Source organism: Leuresthes tenuis, unplaced genomic scaffold (genome assembly GCF_036924035.1).
Source record: "Leuresthes tenuis unplaced genomic scaffold, fLeuTen1.0.hap1 SCAF_22, whole genome shotgun sequence".
NCBI classification, from domain to species: Eukaryota; Metazoa; Chordata; class Actinopteri; order Atheriniformes; family Atherinopsidae; genus Leuresthes; species Leuresthes tenuis.
The window spans coordinates 7,581,892-7,597,378 of record NW_027325376.1 but is presented as its reverse complement, the minus strand read 5'-3'; positions in this window follow the sequence as shown (position 1 = coordinate 7,597,378).

Here is a 15,487-nt window from a genome sequence, read left to right as displayed (position 1 = left end):
TCAAACACTGTTTCCATTCATTTTTTCAAACTTACCTTTTACAATGAGTTGATCCCGCATGGGTCAATGCTTCATTTAGAAAGCAAAAGTATTGTTTTTCAGTTTCATATGCTGGTCATGACAAGGATTTGGAAAGTTGGAAGTATCTTATTGAAAGTAACTTTCATAACTTTTTCATAAAAGAAAACATCAGTGACTGACTTCATACCCCAAATTATACTGGAATTGTTCAGTTAAAAACAATGGTAAACATGGAAATTAAATTTGAGCTCAGAGAAAAGATCAAACTTGCTTTATATAGGAAAATAGAAGGAAAGTAGATAAGGAGACTCAGTGGTAGAATGAGAGTTCAACAGTGTATGCAGAAATAAAGGTTAGGTAAGAATAAGTGTGAAACAGAGTACTGCAGATAGTAGGCAGGAGCAGTGTTGGTCATCTTACTTTTAAAAAAGTAATTAGTTACAGTTACAAATTACTTCTCCCAAAAAGTCATTGAATTAGTAACTCAGTTACCTCATTACAAGAGTAATTAGTTAGTCAGCAAAGTGACTTTGACGTTATTTTTCATGTTCTATACGCTATTACGTTCTATAACATCTTTAACGTCAAATATGTTTATAATAACTGATTGAAGAATAAAAACACTATATACAGTATTTTAGAACATTTGGTATTTATTTGAACTCTAGATTTCTGCCTGCCACTGAGCAGTACCAGCAACAAGTGTCATGTTGGCGTGTTGATCTTAGGTGCTTCATAAGATTCAAGTTGCTTGAGGCAGACGTGGATAAAGTCTTTTTTTCTGGGCATAGTGTGCATGTTACAAAAACATTTCTGCCTTTGATTAAAATAAGCGAAAAGTAGTGTCAGTTTGAGAGTGCTACACATATGAATGTCCCTGTCTCGTCGCTATTGTCGCTGTCTTGTTGTGTTTGGCAGTCAGAGCTTGCAGTGAGACAGCGTGAGCAGGGCATGATCCACCCATCCAGCCAATCATGATGGCATTTGTTCGGCGTCATCATCCCCATACCTGCTTTCTCCAGGCAGCTGATGTGTGGCCAAAGCCTGACACCTTGCACTTCATTAAACCCATCTGTAATAACACGTCACTTAACATTCTTAGTAACAGCAACGGCATTGGAATGATGGGAAAAGTAATTAATTAGATTACTCGTTACTGAAAAAAATAATGCCGTTAGTGTCAGAAACCGGCAGGACGGGACACAGGCGCAGGATCAATTTCAGAATAAGATAGTTTATTTATATAAACTTTCTTAACAGGTCCCCGGACAGAGAAATAAACACTATGAAAATTACTAAGGCTCTGATCACTATAGCTATAGCTGTGCCAGATGCCGGTATAAAACTTAATCAAAAGAAACAGTCTCTCCACTCTCGGAGGAAAACGAAAGGTCTATGAAAAGATTAATATTCAAATTTAACAACACTCTTCTAAAGAGGTGAACAAAAGAAAACTCTCCTTCTACTGGAGGAACTACAGAATATAACAAAGAACAGAAATCAAGCATCCACTCCTATAACGGAGGAGCTATGAAACATTACAACAGAAATCACTCAAAATGAGGAAACCAAAAATGACGATGAAAATTAGTCAAAGCTTTTCTGTTTAGTATTTAGTTTTTTCCCTCAGTCACTGTTGCTCATCAGTTCACTCAAGTTGCCTTTGCTCTCAGCTGCACTCCATCACCAATCACCTCCTTACAGTATTTAGTTTCCAGGTTCCCTCACGTCATTGCCAGATCCTTACTATCATTCATGTTGTCAGGTTAGTCATGTCAAGTCATTGTTCATTTTGTCACCATAGTCATAGTTCATGTCAGGTCTTGTTTTTGTTAAGTGTTTTGGAATTCCGGCTCAGCTGAGACTTTTGTTTGAATAGTTTGTTTGTGTTTGAAAATAAATCTGGCCAGATCTGGCCAGTATGGACGCAGCAGATATCGGAGCTTTTTGGGAGCTGGTCGGTGACCTCAGGGCCTGCGAGGGGAAAGAATCCAGCATTCTAAAAAGACTAAAGGTATCTAATGAACTCCTTGACTATTTCGATGAAAAACCTGTTCACATGCTGTTGACAGACACAACCTGTATTTGGAGGCAGGCCAAGAGGGTCAATCGTGCAGCCCTGGAAGAGTTCTTTGGGCTGGGGGGCTGCACAGGGGCGCCTATTCCCTCATCCTTCCAGAGCCACAGTCTCCAGTGCCACAGTCGTCCCAGTCTTTTGTGCCTTCCTTCAAAGCCCCTCCCTCCCACCCTGACATGGGGATGTCTGGGAGTCACCCCTTGAGGGCAGGGCTGTGACATATCCCAGGCGGGCTCGCCTCTCCCTGCGCCTTCGCCGGAGGGAGCTCAGTTTGTTTGTTTTTAAAAAGAAATCACATTCTCACCAAGCCACAGCTTACCCCATTGTGCCAGAATCAGCTGTGATGCACTGTAATGAAATGCTTTTGAAGGAGAATCCCAAAAATGAAGAACTGAGAGGAACACACCCTAAAGAGGCGGATTTGCTGTGTGTGACATTGTTAATAGACCAGAGGTTACTCATGACAGTTCATCGGTTGACAAGATGTCTGTTGATTATGTGCAGTGGACTGTTAAGTGACTAGATGGCAGTCATTCCACTGGTGGGTATTATAGTCATTGTGAAAGTAAGCCAGGCACTGACTGATTTCAACAGTTTCTGGTGTTTTGGCAAGTTTTTGCTGAAATCAAGTTCATAATGCTTTTTATAGTAAAGTTGAGGTATGATTTTATGTGCTACCTTATTTCACTTTGCATATGATTTCTGTTTTTGTTTGTTCGCTCTGTGATTTCGATATCTTGTGATCTTGTCCACTTGCTGTGTTGAGTCTTATTTTTCAATACAGTTTTTAGTTTCTTTGTCTCTTATTCGGGAACTGATGGCACTGAGTTATTCAACCCTACATACACTATATATTTTACACATTTTGTTTCACTTGTTAATCCCACTTATTTTACACAACCTTTAAGAGAATTAATAAAAAAAATATATAAATGTAATGAAACATAAATATAATAGACTATAACAGTAATAGTGAATTGTACTTATAACAATTAAATGTCTTTTATGTCTATTTCTATTGCGGACAGCTGTCTGAACATACAGCAACATTATCAAAACCTTATGACTCAAGACATATGCTCAGGATGATGGGATGTTGATTTTCTGAAATCCTTTAGTTGAAGCGGCATGTGTATTTTGCACTAATCCTGAACCAACAGATACAAAATTCAGCGTCAGTGACAAAGAATCTGTGCATACCAGTGCTAAATTTGGATTCTGTGGTCCTGTCAATGGGAGAATAAGATGTGACATTTTTTCCTTGCTTTCTTATTCTTTCTGTGGGTTAAAGTACATGATCAGAACTAAATGCTTGACAGAAGTAGCATTTTGAAGAAATCCTGCTGATTTACCAATGAAGAAAACTAAGTGTATTGCAAAGTAAAGGTATAAATATAAAAGCTGAGTTTTTGTGTTAAAACTAAAGGTCCATGTCGAGGTCTTTACAATCAACTGCTTGCAAAGCACCAGCGAGTCTTTGGTACTTTATGTAGCGTGTACTTAGTTTTGATGTGGCTGAGCAAAGTCAGCACCAGCTACAGAAACTCCAGCATCTACTGGAACATCTTTCCTTTTGACATGCATATAATAATGTTTTACCAACACTCAGGCGATTAACAAATCATCCCAGGCTTGGAAATGTCACACCTGTACTTTTGAAAGAGATGAGATAATAAGGTCCAGTTTGTTCACTTTGGAGGAGACAGGAAACAACAGTTGGCTGCTGTAAATGATTGCTTCAAAAGAAAATATGCACACGTCACATCCATTTGATTGGCAGCCAATATATAAGAATCTCTCAGAGGTGGCGTAAGTACAGTTCGCAGAGCATCAGGACAGTTCTTTGGGAACTTCTGAATTTTGCTCATTGATTTGGGTAAGTCCATTTATGAGTTTGTTGTCTATTAAAATATGATGGATTTTTTTATGAGATTTTTCATGAGATTAGGAAAATCACTCCTGAGATTGAGCTCTGACACCAGCCATCCATTCATCTTAACTGCTTGGCACATTTATCAATAAACATTTGTGTTCTAATCATTGATCATATAATTGTTTAATTGCTCTGTGTGGCGGAATTTAGTGTGCACTTTCTACTGTACAAATGAAAATTAGATATTAGCAAGCCGATAACCACCAAAAAACGTACGAGGTCATTTTCACACTGTAAAATTTTTATTTAGTTTTAGCAAGTATTAAAAGTAAATTTCAAATTTTAGTTCACTATGTTCTAATTTTCAGTGAAGTTGCTGCCTCGACACACAAAAATAATTTTCAAATTTACACATTCAAACATTTTGTGTGACATTTTATTTTTCTAGTTTGAAATCACATCAAATGTTTACTTTTGCAGGTACAGTAACATTTAAGACATACCTTTAATAATGATCTATTCTTATCAGATTGTCAGGTGTGAGAAAGCTTTTTGCTGTTATTGTACTACATGCTTGTAAACTACTTAGAATATTTCAGATTAGCATCACTCAGAAGCTCTATTCCCACACAGTAACTAAAAAGGGGGAATTCTGCTCATAGTATGTACCAAAATTTTAAGTTTATCTGTGCTTTCTTTTGTTAGTGACTACAAGAAAACACAAATATATGTCACAGTCTCAATAGCAATTTTCCTTGGACAAAATAAATGCATGTCTGAAACAGCTGCAGGATTTTTTAATTTCAAACATTGGTATATATGGTATTCCATGTGGTTCATCAAGTTCCTCTGCATTGAAAATATGACTCACTGTTGCTCTAAACTGAAAGCTCCAAGCAATAATATTAACAGTAAGATATGTGCTGACAGCTGTGAAAATTATATCCATCAGAAGTTAAATCATTCTTTTGGTGAAAGACTATTCTCTTGCAATTTAAAGCAATTTAGACAAACGGTATCATTGCAATTCAAGGTTTTATCTAAGAAATGGGAATTAATTTATTGTATTTCAAAAGCACAATAAACTTGTAAACTGAACTTTAAAAATCTTTAGAAATTCTGTGTTGAAATGCTTTTTAGGAGTAAGTGAGAGATCAGTTTGAAAGTGACAAAATGATGTGACAAATGATGAAAGAATGAGGTAGTATGGTGGGTGGTTGAGTAACTACAGATCAAGATAAGCTGTGGGAATGCTGTTTTTCCCCTTTCTGCTTTTACCAGTTCACTTAATTAATACTACATCATTATGCATTAAAAGTACTTGGTTACAGGTTGAATTTAAATCCTGTACCCTTTTTCTTGTAAAATTGAGCTTTGAGACTTTGTTTTGGAAAAACAAATAATTGAAACGGGTTATTCAAAATCTATGATTAGGTTTTGGGAATAATTTTGTAAGTGCATGTGAAGAGCAGCTGAGCAAAAAAAAACCATTAATGTTAATTGTATAGCACAAATAGCCATTTGTTAGCCATTTGTTCCTAACATTCCTGCTAACATAATGCTACCGAGGAATCACATATGAACTATGGTATCACACAAGTAACTTCTGAAACAATTAGCAAGACTCCTTCTTTGTGATAGACCTCTATACCCTCCTGGAACCAAAGAGTAAAATAAAAGACAAAGAAAACAACTCGATCTTTCGGTAAACAACGAAAATACCTAAACATGTTGTCTGCTTACGGTTTATATAAACTGAGACCAAGTTTACAGAAACTCTCCTGAATGTGAATTTTAATGTTTGTGTGGTTTGAAAATGCTGCACTGAATATTTGTTGATAATTTGGATTTGATTTGTAAACCAAAGACAAATAAGTTTATAGAGAGAATTAAATAATGAGTAACTACAAAGTGACAGTTAACTTTTCTTGACGGTACATATAATAGGTAGGTAATAAGTCTAAAGGGAAATGATCACTTTAGTAAGTCTTTTAAAAATATATTTAAACAATTCTCCTTTATCTTTCTCGATTGCAATGGAGCTGAGGAAGCCTGTGATTAAACACACTGTTGTTTAACCACAGTGTAATGCAGAAGTTATGTATTGTCCATTATGTTCAGTTGATTGTGGATTATGGTTCTCTACAATATCAGTTCTCGGGTTCTCCAGCACAGTCCTAAGTAAACTGCATTTTCGCTGTTGGATGAATATTGGCCATAAACGTCATTTAATGTTGGAGTGACAAGTAAGGAATGAGTAATTGGGAAAAGTGACTGGATTGGATTAGGAAAAGTGATAATGAGATATTGCTGAAAAGAAATATTGGATATAATTGTATACTACATATCATAGATTATAATTCAAATCAATATTAAGTAAAAAATGATCTGATGATAACTGGCTCTATAGTGAAGAGACATATACTTGATGAGCAAAATTTTGTGCCAGTCCCTAATATAACTATATAAAAAGTAATAAGAAAAGAACTTAGGAAATAAGCATTAACTGTTCATTTTTTTCTTCGGACATTTTGAAAAATTGTCATGTAATTTTTAGTAAAATTTTACAAATATGTTCCTTAACTTATTTTTGAATTTGTTGAATTTATTTTTGTATTGCAGGCTCAAAAAAAAGCTGCAATGGCTTTCGGACATATCGTATCTTTGCTGTTGATACTCGCAGGTAAGTTTCTCAAAAACAGAATTTTAGATTTAAGTAATTATGAAGGAAAAAGAATAAGTATTGTATTGAATAAAACTGAATATGATCAAACTCTTAATTTCTTAAGTGGGAAGATCAACAGCAGCCCCAAAAACAACCACATATGCACCAACAACAGATGCTCCAACCATTACCGCCTTTGTCCCAACAACATCAACAGCAGCCCCAACAACAACCACATCTGCAACAAGAACAGATGCTCCCACCACTACAACAGCAGCCCCAACAACAACCACAACCTCACCAACTACAGATGCTCCCACCACTACCACAGAAGCCCCAACAACAACCACACCCGCACCCACAACAACAGATGCTCCCACCACTACCGCAGCAGCCCCAAAAACAACCACATCGGCACCCACAACAACAGATGCTCCCACCACTACCACAGCAGCCCCAACAACAACCACATCCACACCCACAACAACAGATACTCCCACCACTACCACAGCAGCCCCAACAACAACCACATCTGCACCCACAACAACAGATGCTTCCACCACTACCACAGCAGCCCCAACAACAACCACATCTGCACCCACAACAACAGATGCTCCCACCACTACCACAGCAGCCCCAACAACAACCACATCTGCACCCACAACAACAGATGCTCCCACCACTACCACAGCAGCCCCAACAACAACCACATCTGCACCCACAACAACAGATGCTCCCACCACTACCACAGCAGCCCCAACAACAACCACATCTGCACCCACAACAACAGATGCTCCCACCACTACCACAGCATCCCCAACAACAACCACATCTGCACCCACAACAACAGATGCTCCCACCACTACCACAGCATCCCCAACAACAACCACATCTGCACCCACAACAACAGATGCTCCCACCACTACAACAGCAGCCCCAACAACAACCACATCTGCACCCACAACAACAGATGCTCCCACCACTACCACAGCAGCCCCAACAACAACCACATCTGCACCCACAACAACAGATGCTCCAACCACTACCACAGCAGCCACAACTACAACCACATCTGCACCCACAACAACAGATGCTCCCACCACTACCACGGCAGCCCCAACAACAACCACATCTGCACCCACAACAACAGATGCTCCCACCACTACAACAGCAGCCCCAACAACAACCACATCTGCACCCACAACAACAGATGCTCCCACCACTACCACAGCAGCCCCAACAAAAACCACATCTGCACCCACAACAACAGATGCTCCCACCACTACCACAGCATCCCCAACAACAACCACATCTGCACCCACAACAACAGATGCTCCCACCACTACCACAGCATCCCCAACAACAACCACATCTGCACCCACAACAACAGATGCTCCCACCACTACCACAGCAGCCCCAACAACAACCACATCTGCACCCACAACAACAGATGCTCCCATCACTACCACAGCATCCCCAACAACAACCACATCTGCACCGACAACAACAGATGCTCCCACCACTACCACAGCAGCCCCAACAACAACCACATCTGCACCCACAACAACAGATGCTCCCACCACTACAACAGCAGCCCCAACAACAACTACATCTGCACCCACAACAACAGATGCTCCCACCACTACCACAGCAGCCCCAACAACAACCACATCTGCACCCAAAACAACAGATGCTCCCACCACTACCACAGCAGCCCCAACAACAACTACATCTGCACCCACAACAACAGATGCTCCCACCACTACCACAGCAGCCCCAACAACAACCACATCTGCACCCACAACAACAGATGCTCCCACCACTACCACAGCATCCCCAACAACAACCACATCTGCACCCACAACAACAGATGCTCCCACCACTACCACAGCATCCCCAACAACAACCACATCTGCACCCACAACAACAGATGCTCCCACCACTACCACTGCACCCACAACAACAACCACATCTGCACCCACAACAACAGATGCTCCCACCACTACCACAGCAGCCCCAACAACAACCACATCCCCACCCACAACAACAGATGCTCCCACCACTACCACAGCAGCCCCTACCACAACCACATCTGCACCCACAACAACAGATGCTCCCACCACTACCACAGCATCCCCAACAACAACCACATCTGCACCCACAACAACAGATGCTCCCACCACTACCACAGCAGCCCCAACAACAACCACATCTGCACCCACAACAACAGATGCTCCCACCACTACCACAGCATCCCCAACAACAACCACATCTGCACCCACAACAACAGATGCTCCCACCACTACCACAGCAGCTCCAACAACAACCATATCTGCACCCACAACAACAGATGCTCCCACCACTACCACAGCAGCCCCAACAACAACCACATCTGCACCCACAACAACAGATGCTCCAACCACTACCACAGCAGCCACAACTACAACCACATCTGCACCCACAACAACAGATGCTCCCACCACTACAACAGCAGCTCCAACAACAACCACATCTGCAACCACAACAACAGATGCTCCCACCACTACAACAGCAGCCCCAACAACAACCACATCTGCACCCACAACAACAGATGCTCCCACCACTACCACAGCAGCCCAAACAACAACCACATCTGCACCCACAACAACAGATGCTCCCACCACTACCACAGCAGCCCCAACAACAACTACATCTGCACGCACAACAACAGATGCTCCCACCACTACCACAGCAGCTCCAACAACAACCACATCTGCACCCACAACAACAGATGCTCCCACCACTACCACAGCAGCCCCAACAACAACCACATCTGCACCCAAAACAACAGATGGTCCCACCACTACCACAGCAGCCCCAACAACAACCACATCTGCACCCACAACAACAGATGCTCCCACCACTACAACAGCAGCCCCAACAACAACCACATCTGCACCCACAACAACAGATGCTCCCACCACTACCACAGCAGCCCCAACAACAACCACATCTGCACCCACAACAACAGATGCTCCCACCACTACCACAGCAGCCCCAACAACAACCACATCTGCACCCACAACAACAGATGCTCCCACCACTACCACAGCAGCCCCAACAACAACTACATCTGCACCCACAACAACAGATGCTCCCACCACTACCACAGCAGCTCCAACAACAACCACATCTGCACCCACAACAACAGATGCTCCCACCACTACAACAGCAGCCCCAACAACAACCACATCTGCACCCAAAACAACAGATGGTCCCACCACTACCACAGCATCCCCAACAACAGATGCTCCCACCACTACCACAGCAGCCCCAACAACAACCACATCTGCACCCACAACAACAGATGCTCCCACCACTACCACAGCATCCCCAACAACAACCACATCTGCACCCACAACAACAGATGCTCCCATCACTACCACAGCATCCCCAACAACAACCACATCTGCACCCACAACAACAGATGCTCCCACCACTACCACTGCACCCACAACAACAACCACATCTGCACCCACAACAACAGATGCTCCCACCACTACCACAGCAGCCCCAACATCAACCACATCTGCACCCACAACAACAGATGCTCCCACCACTACCAGAGCAGCCCCAACAACAACCACATCCCCACCCACAACAACAGATGCTCCCACCACTACCATAGCAGCCCCAACAACAACCATATCTGCACCCACAACAACAGATGCTCCCACCACTACAACAGCAGCCCCAACAACAACCACATCTGCACCCACAACAACAGATGCTCCCACCACTACAACAGCAGCTCCAACAACAACCACATCTGCACCAACAACAACAGATGCTCCCACCACTACCACAGCAGCCCCAACAACAACCACATCTGCACCCACAACAACAGATGCTCCCACCACTACAACAGCAGCTCCAACAACAACCACATCTGCACCCACAACAACAGATGCTCCCACCACTACCACAGCAGCCCCAACAACAACCACATCTGCACCCACAACAACAGATGCTCCCACCACTACCACAGCAGCTCCAACAACCACATCTGCACCCACAACAACAGATGCTCCCACCACTACAACAGCAGCCCCAACAACAACCACATCTGCACCCACAACAACAGATGCTCCCACCACTACCACAGCAGCCCCAACAACAATCACATCTCCACCCACAACAACAGATGCTCCCACCACTACCACAGCATCCCCAACAACAACCACATCTGCACCCACAACAACAGATGCTCCAACCACTACCACAGCATCCACAACAACAACCACATCTGCACCCACAACAACAGATGCTCCCACCACTACCACAGCAGCTCCAACAACAACCACATCTGCACCCACAACAACAGATGCTCCCACCACTACCACAGCAGCTCCAACAACAACCACATCTGCACCCACAACAACAGATGCTCCCACCACTACCACAGCATCCCCAACAACAACCACATCTGCACCCACAACAACAGATGCTCCCACCACTACAACAGCAGCTCCAACAACAACCACATCTGCAACCACAACAACAGATGCTCCCACCACTACAACAGCAGCCCCAACAACAACCACATCTGCACCCACAACAACAGATGCTCCCACCACTACCACAGCAGCTCCAACAACAACCACATCTGCAACCACAACAACAGATGCTTCCACCACTACAACAGCAGCTCCAACAACAACCGCATCTGCACCCACAACAACAGATGCTCCCACCACTACCACAGCAGCCCCAACAACAACCACATCTGCACCCACAACAACAGATGCTCCCACCACTACCACGGCAGCCCCTACAACAACCACATCTGCACCCACAACAACAGATGCTCCCACCACTACCACAGCAGCTCCAACAACAACCACCTCTGCACCCACAACAACAGATGCTCCCACCACTACCACAGCAGCCCCAACAACAACCACATCTGCACCCACAACAACAGATGCTCCCACCACTACCAGAGCATCCCCAACAACAACCACATCTGCACCCACAACAACAGATGCTCCCACCACTACAACAGCAGCTCCAACAACAACCACATCTGCAACCACAACAACAGATGCTCCCACCACTACAACAGCAGCCCCAACAACAACCACATCTGCACCCACAACAACAGATGCTCCCACCACTACCACAGCAGCCCCAACAACAACCACATCTGCACCCACAACAACAGATGCTCCCACCACTACCATAGCAGCCCCAACAACAACCACATCTGCACCCACAACAACAGATGCTCCCACCACTACAACAGCAGCCCCAACAACAACCACATCTGCACCCACAACAACAGATGCTCCCACCACTACAACAGCAGCTCCAACAACAACCACATCTGCACCCACAACAACAGATGCTCCCACCACTACCACAGCAGCCCCAACAACAACCACATCTGCACCCACAACAACAGATGCTCCCACCACTACCACAGCAGCTCCAACAACCACATCTGCACCCACAACAACAGATGCTCCCACCACTACAACAGCAGCCCCAACAACAACCACATCTGCACCCACAACAACAGATGCTCCCACCACTACCACAGCAGCCCCAACAACAATCACATCTGCACCCACAACAACAGATGCTCCCACAACTACCACAGCAGCTCCAACAACAACCACATCTGCACCCACAAACACAGATGCTCCCACCACTACCACAGCAGCCCCAACAACAACCACATCTGCACCCACAACAACAGATGCTCCCACCACTACCACAGCAGCCCCAACAACAACCACATCTGCACCCACAACAACAGATGCTCCCACCACTACCATAGCAGCCCCAACAACAACCACATCTGCACCCACAACAACAGATGCTCCCACCACTACAACAGCAGCCCCAACAACAACCACATCTGCACCCACAACAACAGATGCTCCCATCACTACAACAGCAGCTCCAACAACAACCACATCTGCACCCACAACAACAGATGCTCCCACCACTACCACAGCAGCCCAAACAACAACCACATCTGCACCCACAACAACAGATGCTCCCACCACTACAACAGCAGCTCCAACAACCACATCTGCACCCACAACAACAAATGCTCCCACCACTACCACAGCAGCCCCAACAACAACCACATCTGCACCCACAACAACAGATGCTCCCACCACTACAACAGCAGCCCCAACAACAACCACATCTGCACCCACAACAACAGATGCTCCCACCACTACCACAGCAGCCCCAACAACAATCACATCTGCACCCACAACAACAGATGCTCCCACCACTACCACAGCAGCTCCAACAACAACCACATCTGCACCCACAAACACAGATGCTCCCACCACTACAACAGCAGCTCCAACAACCACATCTGCACCCACAACAACAGATGCTCCCACCACTACAACAGCAGCCCCAACAACAACCACATCTGCACCCACAACAACAGATGCTCCCACCACTACCACAGCAGCCCCAACAACAACCACATCTGCACCCACAACAACAGATGCTCCCACCACTACCACAGCATCCCGAACAACAACCACATCTGCAACCACAACAACAGATTCTCCCACCACTACCACAGCAGCCCCAACAACAACCACATCTGTACCCACAACAACAGATGCTCCCACCACTACCACAGCAGCTCCAACAACAACCACATCTGCACCCACAACAACAGATGCTCCCACCACTACCACAGCAGCCCCATCAACAATCACATCTGCACCCACAACAACAGATGATCCCACCACTACCACAGCAGCTCCAACAACCACATCTGTACCCACAACAACAGATGCTCCCACCACTACCACAGCAGCCCCAACAACAACCACATCTGCACTCACAACAACAGATGCTCCCACCACTACCACAGCAGCTCCAACAACAACCACATCTGCACCCATAACAACAGATGCTCCCACCACTACCACAGCAGCCCCATTAACAACCACATCTGCACCCACAACAACAGATGCTCCCACCACTACCACAGCAGCCCCAACAACAACCACATCTGCACCCACAACAACAGATGCTCCAACCACTACCACAGCAGCCCCAACAACAACCACATCTGCACCCACAACAACAGATGCTCCCACCACTACAACAGCAGCTCCAACAACAACCACATCTGCACCCACAACAACAGATGCTCCCACCACTACCACAGCAGCCCCAACAACAACCACATCTGCACCCACAACAACAGATGCTCCCACCACTACCACAGCAGCTCCAACAATCACATCTGCACCCACAACAACAGATGATCCCACCACTACCACAGCAGCTCCAACAACCACATCTGTACCCACAACAACAGATGCTCCCACCACTACCACAGCAGCCCCAACAACAACCACATCTGCACTCACAACAACAGATGCTCCCACCACTACCACAGCAGCTCCAACAACAACCACATCTGCACCCACAACAACAGATGCTCCCACCACTACCACAGCAGCTCCAACAACAACCACATCTGCACCCACAACAACAGATGCTCCCACCACTACCACAGCAGCCCCAACAACAACCACATCTGCACCCACAACAACAGATGCTCCCACCACTACCACAGCAGCCCCAACAACAACCACATCTGCACCCACAACAACAGATAATCCCACCACTACCACAGCAGCCCCAACAACAACCACATCTGCACCCACAACAACAGATGCTCCCACCACTACCACAGCAGCCCCAACAACAACCACATCTGCACCCACAACAACAGATGCTCCCACCACTACCACAGCAGCCCCAACAACAACCACATCTGCACCCACAACAACAGATGCTCCCACCACTACCACAGCATCCCCAATAACATCAACAGCAGCCCCAACAACAACCACATCATCACCCACAACAACAGATGCTTCCACCAAAAGCACAGCAGCACCAACAACAGCCATATCTACACCCACAACAACAGATAATCCCACCACTACCACAGCAGCCCCAACAACAACCACATCCACACCCACAACAACAGATGCTCCCACCACTACCACAGCAGCCCCAACACCAACCACATCTGCACCCACAACAACAAATGCTCCCACCACAAGCACAGCAGCACCAACAACAGCTATATCTGCACCCACAACAACATATGCTCCCACCACTACCACAGCCGCACCCACAACAACAACAGCAGCCCAAACAACAACCACATCCGCACCCACAACAACAGATGCTCCCACCACTACCACAGCAGCCCAAACCACAACCACATCTGCACCCACAACAACAGATGCTCCCACCACTACCACAGCAGCCCCAACAACAACCACATCTGCACCCACAACAACAGATGCTCCCACCACTACCACACCTGCCTCAATAACATCAACAGAAGCACCCACAACAGATCCTTCCACCACAAGCTCAACAGCCCCAACAACAACCACATCTTCAACAACAACAGATGCTCCCACCACAAGCGAAGCAGCACCAACAACAATAACATCTGCACTCACAACAACAGATGATCCCAACACTTCCACAGCAGCCCCAACAACAACCACATCTACACCAACAACAGATGCTCCCACCACAAGCGAAGCAGCACCAACAACAATAACATCTGCACTCACAACAACAGATGCTCCCACCACTACCACAGCTGCCTCAATAACATCAACAGAAGCACCCACAACAGATCCTTCCACCACAAGCTCAACAGCCCCAACAACAACCACATCTTCAACAACAACAGATGCTCCCACCACAAGCGAAGCAGCACCAACAACAATAACATCTGCACTCACAACAACAGATGATCCCACCACTTCCACAGCAGCACCAACAACAACAA